Source organism: Eptatretus burgeri, chromosome 2, assembly GCF_056783735.1.
Source record: "Eptatretus burgeri isolate ZD-2024b chromosome 2, Ebu_testis_v1, whole genome shotgun sequence".
Lineage (NCBI taxonomy): Eukaryota > Metazoa > Chordata > Myxini > Myxiniformes > Myxinidae > Eptatretus > Eptatretus burgeri.
Window position 1 is genome coordinate 64,769,140 of NC_140962.1, and position 15,000 is coordinate 64,784,139.

General features: G+C 31.1%; 1 protein-coding gene and 1 long non-coding RNA gene across 7 annotated transcripts in view; one reads left to right on the forward strand and one right to left on the reverse strand.

Annotated features, from left to right (window-relative positions):
• The window catches only part of LOC147032194 (transmembrane protein 121-like), a 148,843-nt gene that overhangs the window by 128,793 nt on the left and 5,050 nt on the right, over nt 1–15,000 (forward strand). The gene's annotated exons all lie outside the window — the stretch shown is intronic.
• Nucleotides 13,827–15,000, reverse strand: part of LOC147032195 (uncharacterized) — a 1,892-nt gene continuing 718 nt past the window's right edge. The window contains exons 1-3 of the long non-coding RNA XR_015051984.1: nt 14,761–15,000; nt 14,470–14,664; nt 13,827–14,373 (exon numbers count right to left, since the gene is read on the reverse strand). The exon at nt 14,761–15,000 is cut by the window's right edge and continues 718 nt beyond it. This is a non-coding gene — a long non-coding RNA (uncharacterized LOC147032195). The remainder of the gene's footprint in view (nt 14,374–14,469; nt 14,665–14,760) is intronic.

Sequence of the window (15,000 nt, forward strand, 5' to 3'; positions counted from 1 at the left end):
TCAATCTGTTCACCATACTTATAAGCATATGCCTTTGCTCTCAATCCAATAAACTCACTCATTACTTTTCCACCCAACTCATCCTTAAACTTACCAATAACCTTTTCATTCTTTTTGGAAAATAACTCACTCTTCTTGCTGAAATTACTTGTATCATATACTCCAATATTTTTCTTCATATCTTCATAAACATCATCAGTTTTTATATCTAGGATAAAACTATCAGTGTCCATATACAACAATGAAACATTTTCACCATACTCTTTCTTTAAGTCATTATACAAATAATCATACATCAATATCTTTGATAAATCAAGAACTGCTGTTCCAATATAAATTGGTTTATCCATTACAATACTTTCCTTTTTCATATGAATTGCAGAAAAGTTCTCTGAAAAAACCTCTTCTCTCTCAAAACTTGGTTTATTTATCAATCTCGAAGCTTCTTTCCAAGATGTTGCGAATCTAATGTTTTGCCTGTTTCTAACATTTTCCATAGTCTTTCCAAATACAGCATTATTCATTAATTTATAAAAGTCCCCTTCAAATTTTACTTTTGTATTTGCTCTCATATCTGTATTGAATTGAATATACTTTTTCACCCAAGGACTTTGTTTAAATTTTAAAACTCTATGAATTTTAGCTACTCTCAATCCTTCTCTCAAAAACTGTTTTAAGCTTCTCTGATGTAAAACATATCCCTCTTTATCATAGAATGTTGTTAATAACTTTTCTGTTGATTTGCCTTTAATATTAAAACTTTTATGATAATCACTGAACCATTCTTTCTTTGGGGTTTCTTTCTCACATGCAAAAGGAAGGTCTTTATGCTTATTATGAAGAACACTCGGGTACCTCAAATCAACTTCAAAATAATAACCTTCTTCTTCGTCATTCAATTCCTCTTGAGAAGAAATAACAATATTCATCAAAGCCTTTTCATAATCCTTTTCTTCCACCCACTCTAATTTACCATAAGGCAGAGATTGAGACATTGCCCATCCATACAAATTATTAGCATCAAAATACATCAAATAATTACTATCTTTTTCACTATCATAATTTGGGAGATATTTATTATTTGCTTTCGCATATCTTTTTGAACATACTTGTGATATTCCACCTCTCTTGGACTTCTCAATCATCAAAAGCATATCAACATCACTGATTAAATCTATATCTTGTTTTGTCATTTTCAACATTGCACTCCAAGCTAAACCAGGAGCTGTGAAATAGTGGGCAGGGTCTAATCCATAACAATTTTTATTATGACAGAGTGTTCTAAAAGCCTCAAACACATCAGCTAACAATAAAACATCTGTTTTTAGATATAAATCATGATATTCTCCAAGGTTCTTTATCTTAAATATTTTCCATATTTCTTGTGCGTGTTTATATTCCTTATCACTTATCTCTTCTTCATAAAGGTTATTATAGAAACTTTCTTTTGAAGGAAGTTGTGTTTCTTTAAATCTCATAAATGAATCCATATAATCATAAGGATAAATTCCCTTACTTGTAAGAATTTTCTCTTTACTTTGAATTTCATTCCTTGTTTGAATTTCCTCTCTCGTAAGAATTCCTTCTTTAATCAGAATTTCATCTTTAATCTGAATTTCCTCTTTAGTTCGAATTTTCTTTATAATTAGAATTTCATCTTCAGTTAGAATTTCTTCATTAATTAGAGTTTCCTCTTTACTTTGAATTCTCTCTTTAATCTGAATTTCCTCTTTAGTGAGAATTTCCTCTTTTGGAAAGAATGAATTAAGATTTGGAAAAGAGTCCGTGGAGCTTAGATTTGATGTGAGGTAGGCTAGTGGTGTTCCCATAAACTTGTAAGAATCTAGAAACCTAATACGAGTTAAAGGTTTTGTGAATATCATTTTTGAAAATGAAATATACTTTTGACTTGTGTTTGTTATGGCAGAAATATTCCCTGGTGTTTTTGAAAGTTCATTTATAAATAGATGTGTATCATAGTTGGCGCTGTTGTGAAGAAAGACTGGAATAAAAGAAGGTAATTTATAATTAAGATTACAACAGGAATGAGCGGGACCTCTATATTTACCAGTAAGATGACAATGGTCTCTAACTTTAGACTCCTTAATTTCCCCTCACAAATATGACAGATATTGTTCATTCTAAATTCTAATTTTTCTTCTTTGGTTAATTTCATCGGTTCATTTGTTTCTTTCATTAATTTAGTGAGTCTTATACAATCCTTTTCTAATCGTTTTACAAACTCTTGTGAAGCATTTTTTCCACGATAATGTTCAAGTTTGTTATACTTTTCTCCAACAGATGATTTGATATAATAACAGAAACCACAAGGAATATGTTTTTGATATTTATTTGTATATGGTTCTTTTGGATTAGGAGAAGCAGTATTTATCTTTTTAAGGATACATTCAAAATCAGCGTATATCACAAATGGGTGCATGATAGATTTATTATAATCTTCAAAATAAATCTTTTCACCAGGTTTAGGCATTGTACTTACAGCTGATTTATGATTACTACAATATTTTGAATGTTGTTCTAATCGTTCTTTTGTATGAAATGAATTAAGACATCGCTTACAAGGATATATTTTGTTTGCTGTTCTGAATACCTGAGAAGAGATTAATCTTGATAAATTATTGATGTATGTGTAATGTGAATTCTTTCCAACACTAAAATATAAAAGATCAATGTGTGTTTCTTCATTTTTATAGTTGTTTGAAATTTTTAATATTTGAACTTTGTTTGTATCCGTTAATCCATATACATTAATAGAAAGATTATTCTTTTTCTCAAATTTAGGAATATCTGTTAGTGGCATTGGGAATTTAAAATCTTTAATGTCCAAGGTATTCTCATATTTCATATATTATTTTACTCTTTCTGAATTACATTTTGGTGGATGAAAGTGAGCAAGAACAGACCAGAGAAAACATTTATTATCATTGTTCTTAATATTAACAACTGCCTTCTTTAGTTTTATTTCTTTTGGTAATTCAATATAAGAAGAAGCTTTAAGAGGGTTTGATTTTAGAATGTGTATATCTAAAAGATGATTTTTTTAATATTGAATCCACTTCCTACCACTGTATTATCAACATCCTCCTCTTGTCTTGATAGTTCTTCATAAACCCCACTATTCAAAAAATCTTGAAATGATGTTATAAAATGAAGACCTGTTCTCATATAAGGAGTATGTTCTTCATCTTGTCTTTTCATATTCATTTTCACTCCCATATAAAACTTTAAAGTTTTCATTTCTTTTAATGTCTTTTTAATAAATTTTTCAACATCGGGTTTCACTATTTCAATTGATTCAGCTATTGATGATGGACCGGGTTCTCCAAATTGAAAAATCCTTCTTTTTATATGCCCTTTAAATGCCCCATCAGTGTTTTCAATATAATAGTCTCCCTTTACTTTAAACTCATTTTTCTTGTGTTTTTGTGATTGAAGATGTTGATTATAACTACTCTTCAAAACATCCTTTGAACAGATATCACAATGTTTTCTTTCCAACTCAAGAGGAGATATTTGATGAAATAGATTAAATGTGTGTTTGTTGGTTCGGAGGTGTTTTCTATAATGTTTATATTCGTGATTACAAACATCGCAGTACGTTGTATTCACCATATTTATAGAATAAAACTTTGCTTAAACTAAAATTTTCTTGATGAAAATTTCGTTTAATTTATAGGTGAATCTGTGCTTAAAAACATTTTATCCTCCAACTTTTTCACTTAATAAATACAATGTTTCAAGACACAAAAGACAAGTTTCAATCAATCTCTTCATCTGTTAAAGATACTGAGAAATATGTCAAGGATGTAAAATTGAACAAAGATAAATATAACAACTATTGGATAAAAACTATTATGGTAAATAATATGAGTTCTTCAATTTCCTTCAGTGGAAGGGCTTTTAGTATACCTGGTAGAACATCAATTAAAGTATCTCTAACAAAAGTTTCTCCTCTCCTTCTAGTAATATATTCAAAACTAGAAAAAGCAATGAAACAAGAAAAAGTATCAAAGAACAAAAACCTTATGGATGAAGCTTTAGAAAGAAAAGATAAGACCATCTGTAATATGCAAGGAGAAATTTGTATTTTTTTCAACAACCCTAAAGATGTAAATCCTGATGAAATAAAGGATGTTAATATATCAGGTGAAATGACATTTCGTTCAATAGTAGTTAACGATAATTTTAAAATTACCTTTAATATAAAAAATGTTGTCGTTGAATCTGATAATGAAAAAAAGTATATCGATATCGATGGTAATATACAACTGAAAGTATAGATGAATTTCAGTTTGAGTAAAGTTTTACTTTATAAATATGCTAGACTTTCCTGATTCTCCATATGACAAATTTGAGAATTGTCCTGCGTGTGAAAGACGGGGATTAAACACAGAGTCAAAAGCCTATAAACAATGTATATTCTGTGATTATCTTCTAATTAATGATAATAAAAAATATAAAAAGGAAAATAATTCTTTTAGATTTACACCAAAAATGAATTACTTTACAAGATTGATTAGAGAAATGAATGTAAAGTATGAGGATGATAACACACCTTTCCTTACAAGGGAAGAAACTGAACGTATAAGAGAAATGTTCAAAGGATTGTTGTTGTATATTATTCATGGATGTAATTTTCAGGGAAATATCAACACAAGATATTGTATAAATAAAATAATGGATTATCTTGAAATTAAACCTGAACTTAGGATAAAATATAGAGTTTCTAAAAAAGCCAATAATAAATTAAATAACCTGTTTTTCAAATATATAAATGAATGATTTTTTACCTATTTGGGAAAATAAGATAAAATTTAACAACCATAAAAATCTCCCAAATTCATTAAGATGTCTCATAGTTGGTTCAAGTGGATGTGGAAAAACCTGCTTACTTTTAAAAATGCTCCTCACTCCCAACTTTTTAGATTATGATAATTTAATAATTTTCACAAAGTCGAGTTTTCAACCAGAGTATCAACTACTCTCACAAGGTTTTAATGCTGGTCTTCAAAAAGAAGATATAATCGGTTTATTTAAACGTCAAAAAAACCTAAATGATTATAACATTGAAGATATAATTCAACTATTTTGTGATACACAGAGATGTAAAAAGAAATCAAATCCTATAACTTGTATTCTTAGTGATAATACGGATGATATACCGTCTCCCCAAGATTTGGATAAATCAAAAAGAACCTCGTTATCTTTGATGATTGTGTTAATGAGAGAAACCAAACGGTAATGGACAGCTACTACACAAGAGGGAGACATTCTTCTTGTAATTGTATTTATCTTAGTCAATCGTACTTTCAACTTCCTCGTCGTTCCATCAGAAACAATGCTAATACTTTTATTTTATTCAAGTTAAATTCAATAGATATCAATAATTTTTGGAGAGATAATTGTTCTACATTATGTAGTAAAAAGAAATTTGAGGATTACATGAAGCACACGACTGAAAAATATAAATATATTGTTGTGAAACAAGATGAGATATTAAGGGATATATTTTTTGTTTTATAAACAATTACATATATAAATGACAACTATTATTATAAATCTTGTGGGTAAATCTGCTTCTGGAAAAAACTTTCATAAATCAAGGTTCTTGTGTAGTACAAATGAGAATATTGTAAATTTACTTAAAAACACCCCGTGATACGCATTGTATCAACAACAACTAGAGCAATAAGACCTGGAGAAATAAAAGGTGAAGATTATCACTATATTTCAGTGGAGGAACATATGCGATTGAGGAATGAAGGACAAATATTTGAGGAGGTTTCTCTTGGTACAACAAAATATTCACATTGTAAGAGTGAGTTAAGGAAACTAAAATCTGGTGGTGTTGGGATATTAGAAACTAATCCAGAAGGAACGAGACAAATTATTAAATATCTGAGCGGGGTGAAGATTTTATCATTCGGTTTTGATGTTGATGAAGAAACTCAACGCAAACGTATGAAAAGCAGAGATGCAAGTATTAGTGAAGAAGAAATTACAACTCGCATTAATGTTAATAAAGAATTTGATGAAATATTTAAAGAAAAGGATTTATTTGAACGCATCTACTTGAATGATGAAGAAAAGGAAAATTTCCCTGTTAATCTTTACAATTCATTAAATGATATTTTACAATAAATAAATGGATACAAAAGAAAGAGCAAGAAGATTTAAGGAACATCAAGAGTTGGTTTCAAAAGTTGTAAAACAACAGGAAGACATAAAGAAGAAACGCAGACAGAAACTAACGGGCGAAGAAGCATTTGAAAAAAAACAAGAGAAATTTTTTAAACCACTTTTAAAAACTTCCCAAGAAAAAATGAAAGATGTTTCCACAGTTCCCACAGTAGAATATACTCCTAGAAAGCTTCAAATGTTAAAAGATTTCAGTCAAATGACGGAGGAAGAATTAGAGCATTTAGGAGAATTAGAATATGATGATGAAGGTTTATTTCAACAACTGGAAGAGATTAATCAACCCCTGATTATATTGTGAATGCTATTCAAAACAATGAATATTCAGCGGATTCAAAAACCAAAGCAGGACTCATTCCAACAGAACAACCAGCAATATTTCATCTTGTTCAAGAAAAGGTATTGATATTTAATGATGAATTAAGGTTCTTAAGTTCTGCTCAACCCCCTGTTAAACTAACTCCGAGATTAATGTTTCTTCTCACAAAAGATGGAAGACAAGGTTCAACTGTGAGGGATGAATCAAAGTATATTGATAAACCATTGGATATGGAAAATAATGATGATAGAGTATATATTGATTTGCTGAACACTCTAAATTATAAGGTTATTCTTTCTGGTAAAAGTAGGAAGAATGAGAAGGAGAAACACATTATTCAGGCTTTAAGTATCCTTGGTTCAGGTATTAGTTTTCTTCCAAATGACCCATCGCAATTAGTTAATAGACTGTTATTGTTGTGAGGCAGTAAGAAGGCTGGAAATAACAATTGTTTTAATGAAGCATCAGCCATTTTAGACCAGTTGATGAACATGAAAATAATTAATAAATCTCAATATAAAGACATTTTATCTCATATTAAATAAGATGAGAAGCACAATCCTGAGTTTTAATTTCACAACAAGCGACCACACATCTTCATTCCCATACCCACTACAACTTGACACAACAAAAGAATATGAGGCATCTTTATTGTCCATGGAAACTTATAATACCTTATTTAATATAACTGAGAAAAATGACAAGTTTAGTTATAATCCGGGAAGTGGATACAAAACGATAACAGTCTCACCCGGAGCATATGAGATTTCTCAAATATCTTCCGAAATTGCTCGTCTTATGAAAGAACAGGGTGATGAACCAAAAAATATTGTTATAAACATTCAAAAACATACTTCAAAATCAACGATTAAAGTTAAAAATAACTACAAGGTTGATTTCACAATTGATAATTCATTTAGAGAGTTATTAGGTTTCTCCTCAAAAAAGATTGAAACTAATGGGACGTTTTACAGTGATAATGTCATTCAAATATCCTCAGGAATAAATTCGGTGTTGATTCACTGTGATTTGATTGATGGTGCTTATAATGATGGAAAAAACAAATACAATATTTTCATTCAGCGCATACTCAACCCCAATTGGTTATAAATTCAATATGGAACCTAAAAATTTGGTTTATCTACCTGTGTCAGGAAAAACCATACACAGAGTAAATTTTAGGATAACCGACCAAGATAATCGTGTGATTTCTTTTAATGGAGAAGTTATATCCATCAGAATTCACCTACGTGAAGTTTTTCAATAAATAAATACGATGGTTATTGTGAGGAAACACGAGTTGGGAAAATATAAAATAATTACAGGGGATGGGATGTTCCTTTCCCCGTACTACAAGGGTGAAGGTATGTATCTTGGTAGAGGATACTATAAACCTAAGAGACAAAGGGGTGTCGGACATCAATTTAGAGGAGATGGGATAATTGATACTCTCATGGGTATTGGTTCAACTATTCTTAAACATAAAGACCTAATTGGTTCAACTGCTTCTGCTGTGGGAAATGTAGCAGGTGCTGTAAAGAGTATTAAAGATGCTCAGAAGGAATCTCATAAATTACAAGCAATAAAAGAAATTAAGAAAGGTAAAACTCAGTTGTCCCCCCAAGAACGACAGAAAATAATTCAAATACTTGGAACAGGGTTTCAAAAGTTTTAACATCTTTTTTCCTAAATAAATACAAGTATGGAAGCAATTGATAGTATCTATGATTTGGATGATACTATTATTATCTCAAACTCCACTAAAAAGAAGATTACTTCAAGGTAAATGCAATAACTGGAACAGACTGGAATACAAATGGTACAAAAAGTTTTGAAATAAATAATCAACAAACCTATTTGAATCTCTCCGAAAGTTTCTTGTTGTGTAAATTTAAATTCACTAAGGCTGGGAATAACACAAACGCTACACTTGTAAATGATTTCTTCTGGAAAATGTTTGATAGTGTGCGATTGTATATTGGAACACAAGAAGTTGAAGCGGTTGATTATGTCTCTGCTGTATCTGAAATGATGAAATTTACACTCTATACATTCAGTGATAGAATGGGAAAGGGGTCTGTCGAAGGTTTTATTCCTGATATGTCAACGGGAACAAACACAGACCCTGGATATATTCAAAGGAAAGGAATGTATAATGATGATACAAAAGCAGAAAATAGTTTTACTGTGGCAGTTCCTCTTAAAGGTATATTTGGATTTTGTGATTATGATAAAGTTCTGTATGGTCTTAAAATTAGATTTCAACTACAAAGGAATGATAATGAAAATAGATTGCTTTTTGGTGTTGGTAGTGCTTTTGGTGAACAGAATAAATTTGTAATTGAGGAGATGAGTTGGTATATCAGTGAATATACTCCTAATCTTAAAACAGAAGAGATGTTGAATCGAAGACTTAACTCAAAGAAACCACTCAGTGTATCATACCTCAAAAGAAGATGTCAACACGTTAAACTCAATCAAACTACTTACACGTGGAATTTGGGTGTTCTGGAAGGAAAGCCACGATATCTGTGGATGATTTTTAAAAAGCCAGATGGTGATACTGCGACTGATAAGAATAATGCATTGAGTGATAATGCTAAGGTGAAACAACTTCGCGTTTCTCTAGATGGAACATTTTATCCACGAGATAGATTGGAAATTAATTGGGAAAAAAATGATTTTGCTGAAGCATACAAGTCTTACCAAAAGGTGTGTGAAAGTAATGGAAATAAAGAACCTATTTTGGATATGACAGCATTTAAAAGTTTGTATACAATCTATACGTTTGACCTGAGCGCTCAAAAGGAAACTATAAAGTCTAATCGAGTGGATACTTCCCTATACATTGAAAGAGGAGAGAGTGAAGAAGTTGATACATATTGTTTGCTTTTGGAAGAAACAGAATTGCAGATTAATACAGATAATGGTGTGATGATTAGTCTCACATAATTTTTTGTTAAATAAATGAGTGGCAAAGTACCAACTGGGGTATATGTTAATCAAATCAATCTTCATAAACTATCATCTTGTGTTCAAAATCAAAAGCCTTGTACGATTAACGTTAATACAATTCAGAGAAAAGGAGCAGTAAGAATTGATGTTTTGCTCACAAGAGAACAGGTTAAAATCTTGAATGACACTGGCTTACTTAAAATTAAAATGACAAAACCAATGTTGAAAAAATATTCAATAAGAGAGACGAGTGGAGGATTTCTCCCATTTCTAATTCCTTTATTTGCTGGTTTAAGTGCGGTTGGAGCATTGACGGGTGGTATTTCAACAGCGGTCAAAACTGCCAACGAAAGGAAGGCTCAACTCCAGGCTCAAAAAGAATTGGAAAGACATAACAAAGAGGTGGAGAAACAAATTAGTGGAAGTGGTGTAATTGTAGATTTTGCTGAAAAACTTGAAGGTCTGCCTGATAAAGCGAGATTGTTAGTTGGAGATATGCTTTCTTCTATAGCACAAGCAGGTGTAAAATTAACGAAAAGAGGTAATGGATTATATCTTTCTAATAAATAAATGAGCATTGATGAGTGGTTGAAAGAATTTGGAAAGAATACAACATCAAATTTACAACTTGCCAAATATTGTAAGAAATTAAAAATTCATAATGTGGTTATTTGTATGAGAGATGAATTAACAAATGTGCCGAAACATACAAAGAATATTATTATGAACTTAGAAGATAATAATGGGAACGGTTCTCATTGGGTTTGTATTTTTAATAATCAAGACAAATATTATTTTGATAGTTTTGGTCTTCCACCACCTGTTGAAGTCATAAAATTCTTACAGAATGGTGTTTATCAAACATTTCAAGTCCAAGAATTAAATTCCAAGTGTTGTGGTCAATTATGTCTATATGTGTTATTTCAACTCAACAAAAATAAAAAATTTTATGATATTATTTTTAATGTAATATAAATGACTTATGTTGGTAAAGATGGTTCTATCTTTGGTGTATCTCAAGAACTGGATATTGATTTATCAAATTATTATACAAAGGCACAGGCTGAACGACATAAATATAATATAAACAAAAATATTAACATGAAAAATGCTTATAAATTAAAAAATTATCCAAGCCCGACTGACGCGAATGACTTGGTGAGATTAAGCGATTTATCACAATATATATACTTAAATAAAACGGCTGTGTATTCTAAAGATACAGAAGTGTTGATATTATCTCCAGGTCATACAGAATTCACAGTTCGAATTAAAATAAATTTTTATAAAGAAGGGCGTATCGTTTGTATGAGAATAGAACAATGGGGGTATGATATGAATGATTTAGGGTATAATTGGTCATTTAAAATTAACCTCGAAGACCTGGAACAATTAAATCAGTCTCGTAAGGAAGAATATTATCCACTTGGTATCGAGAATGAGTTTTGTGGAGCCACGATTAGTAAACAACAAATAAAAAGAATTTAATAAGGGTAAATATAATAATGGTTTTGCCCTTGTTTATCTCATGAAAACAGAAAAAACAGGATTATATATAATAAGTAAGGAAATACAAAATGATTTAACTATGGGAAGATGGGGAGGTGTTTCGTGCCATAATATTATTCTAACATATATTTCTAATACATAAATGACAGCAAGAAGACTTCAAGAAAATTATCATTTCTGTGTCCAAGCATACCTTCAAGAAAAGGGTATTCGGTATTTTAATAAATATGTTCTACAACATAAGAATGAGGTATTTTCAATAAAAGATTGGCATTATGCTGATGTTGATAAACCGACAACTTTAGATTTAATTAGAATGTTAAATAATGAAAAAATTATAAGGTTAAGAAAAGGTAAGGCTCTTTTAGAAATTCAAAAGAAATTTTATTGGTTTCCTGTTGTAAAAAAAATTATTTTGGATACAGGAATAACAAGAAATCCTGATGAATATATGTATAATATTCTATGGGGTGTAAACGATTCAAGGATAGTAAGGGATGAGGAAGGAGTTGAAGAAGACAGGGAAGAGGAGGAAAAGGAGAAGGAGGAGAAGAAAGAGAAGGAGGAAAGAGAGAGAATAAATAAATATTATAGTATGGAAACCAATGAGATTCAAAAAAGAATAGAGGTATTACAGAAAATAACTCAACCCACCGAGGAGGAATACAAAGAATTAACAAGTCTATTTGCAATACTTTCGACAAAACTATTGGCATCGTCAAGCTATTCATTTTAATTCAAGTTTTTTCTTAAATAAATGGAGGAGAGAGTGAAGGCATTTCTAAGGATTCTTTATGTTTTAAAAATTAAGATTCAAATGTGCATGTTGGAAACTAAAAAGGTTTTTGCACTCTGCAGGAATTTTTCTCATAAATAAATGAGTTATTGTCTCAAATGTAAAAGAAAACTAATACTAAAAATATTTCATATATTAAAAGTAAAAATAACAGGGTTATACAAAAAGGTATATGTTCGGTGTGTGGTTCAAAAAAAATCAATTTATCTCCAAACACAAACTCGGAGGAGATATACAAAAGTTTTTATCAGGAAGTAAATTTACAACTACTGGAATACCAGGGGAATTACATCTTCCAGGGTATTCTTTCTGTGGTCCAGGCACAAACTTGGATAAAAGATTAGATGAGGCAGACAATCCTAAATCCTGGAGTAAACCAATCAATAGAGTTGATGAAGTGTGCATGAGACACGATATTGATTATGGGAATACCACAACGTTGGAAGAAAAGCATGAAGCCGATAGAGAAATGTTGTATAATTTGTCTCTGATACAAAATCCAACCTTGAGAGAAAAAGTTGATAGGTTCATCGTGAAGAAGATGATTAGTGCTAAATTGAAACTTGGACTTGGAAATTCAAAAAACTTATAGGCTCTAATGATGCCATTAAGACTGAAGAGCAATTAGCTGATGAATTACATAAACCAATATTCACAAAGTTTCAGAGAAGGAAAGTTTATTCCAAGGAAGTTGATTATATCTGGTCTGCTGATTTGATTGAACTCAATAATGATGAGGGGTACAAGTATGCTTTAACCGTTATTGATTTGAGGAGTAGATATGCGTGGGTTGTCCCTTTAAAAAACAAAACAGGTAATACTCTTATGTTAGCTTTTCAACAGATATTTAATAAAAGTAAGAGAAAACCTAAAAAATTGTGGACTGATGAGGGTAGAGAGTTTTATAACAAGACATTTATGAATTTTCTAAAAAATAACAGTATTACATTATACAGTACCTTTAATGAAGGGAAGGCAGTTGTTGTTGAACGTTTTAATCGTACCTTAAAAGAGAGACTATATAAAAAATTCACACAACTCGGTTCACAACAATGGTCATCTTTTATTCAGGATATTGTGGATAAGTATAATGACACGATTCACACGTCAACGAATATGAAGCCATCAGAAACATTTACAAAATTAAAATATAAAAAAGAGATTAATGTCAGAAAACCTAAGTTCAAAGTTGGTGATATCGTAAGAATATATAGGTGGAAATCTCATTTTGAAAAGGGTTTTACTGAACGATGGACGAAAGAACTTTTTAAAATTGTTGATGTAATAGATACAGTTCCTTGGACTTATAAAATATATGATTTGGAAGGGGAAGAGATTTTAGGTTCATTTTATTCACAGGAATTACAAAAGACAAAACTAAGCAGATAATACACCTTTGTGGACACTCGAGGGCCAAGTCCGAGGTGTATAACAGTATATAATGTGTGTCAAGGGGTGGACGTTCTTACATCTGTGAACCCCAAACACAGAATCCTCAACTGAATAGTCAAGGTTTAACTTTTGTTTGTGTGTGTGTGTGTGTGTGTGTGTGTGCAATGGGAGCAATAGGTTGGCGCTTCACTCCCTCCTACTATACACCGTTGTGGACACTCGAGGGCCAAGTCCGAGGTGTATAACAGTATATAATGTGTGTCAAGGGGTGGACGTTCTTACATCTGTGAACCCCAAACACAGAATCCTCAACTGAATAGTCAAGGCTTAACTTTTGTTTGTTGATGTGTATGTGTGTGTGTGTCCCAACCCTCACATTCAAAATCTTAACCCCAACCCTCACATTCAAAATCTCAACCCCAACTCAATCCTCACCCAACACAGTCTTTTTCAAAATGAGATTTCCACCTATATATATATATATATATATATATATATATATATATATATATATATATATATATATATATATATATATATATATATGTATATTTATATATATATATATGTATATATTTTACGTTTTTTTTTTTTTTCTCTTCTTCCAATTCTGTCTTTTAAGGCTTTCAGGTTTGATGACATAGAAAGAGGGAGCATGAACTTTCTTGATAGGTTTAAATCCCAAAGAGTGGTAGCATTTCAAGTCTTCAAAATAACCCCAACTTTCCAAGTCTCCAAGGTAGTTATTTAAACCATCAAGGCAGAACTCATTTACTGATTTTTTCAAAATTTGTGAGTCTCCAAGGTAGTTCCCATATTTAGAACCATCTTGGCAGAACCCTTTTCCTGAGTCTCCAAGGTAGTTATTTAAACCATCAAGGCAGAACTCATTTACTGATTTTTTCAAAATTTGTGAGTCTCCAAGGTAAAACTTGTATTCTGGCTCATCAACGTATAACTTGTTCAGTGGGTATTGTCTTGATAACTCACAATGAGTACTATTGCTGTAAAACTCTTTTTCAGGATTTTGCTGGTCTCCAAGGTATAACTCTTTGGTTGGGTCATCAAGGACGAACTCGTTCTGTGGGTCTTGGTCGCTCATAAGGTCTTCAACCAAGCCAACAATTTCCTCCCAAGTTGTAGCAAAAGCAGTATTTTCATTTTGTATTTCAGATACAATTTCCTGTGAGAGAAAATAATAATGTATTAATTAAGTTATTTAATTATTAAATGAGTATGCTTCAATCAAAGTTTGAATATAGGAAAATAAAAATCTTACCTCAACAGATAAGAGGTTTGAATCCAGTTCATCAACTTGAAGGTTTAGTTCCATACAAGACAGAGAGTTCCAAGGAACACCAAAGTCATCCCACTCAAGGTCTTGGTCGCTCATAAGGTCTTCAACCAAGCCAACAATTTCCTCCCAAGTTGTAGCAAAAGCAGTATTTTCATTTTGTATTTCAGATACAATTTCCTGTGAGAGAAAATAATAATGTATTAATTAAGTTATTTAATTATTAAATGAGTATGTTTCAATCAAAGTTTGAAAATAGGAAAATAAAAATCTTACCTCAACAGATAAGAGGTTTGAATCCAGTTCATCAACTTGAAGGTTTAGTTCCATACAAGACAGAGAGTTCGAGGCAAGCACACAGCACACCATTGCCAGCAAGAACAAATGTTTAAAATGGAGCCTGGGTTTGAAGCTTTTATAGAGAAAGACTGGTGGGTGTGGTTTCCTTTGGAAATTCCCTGGGCAAGCCTAGGCAAGCCTTCATTGGGAAATTTTTCAAAACCATAACATCCTGTA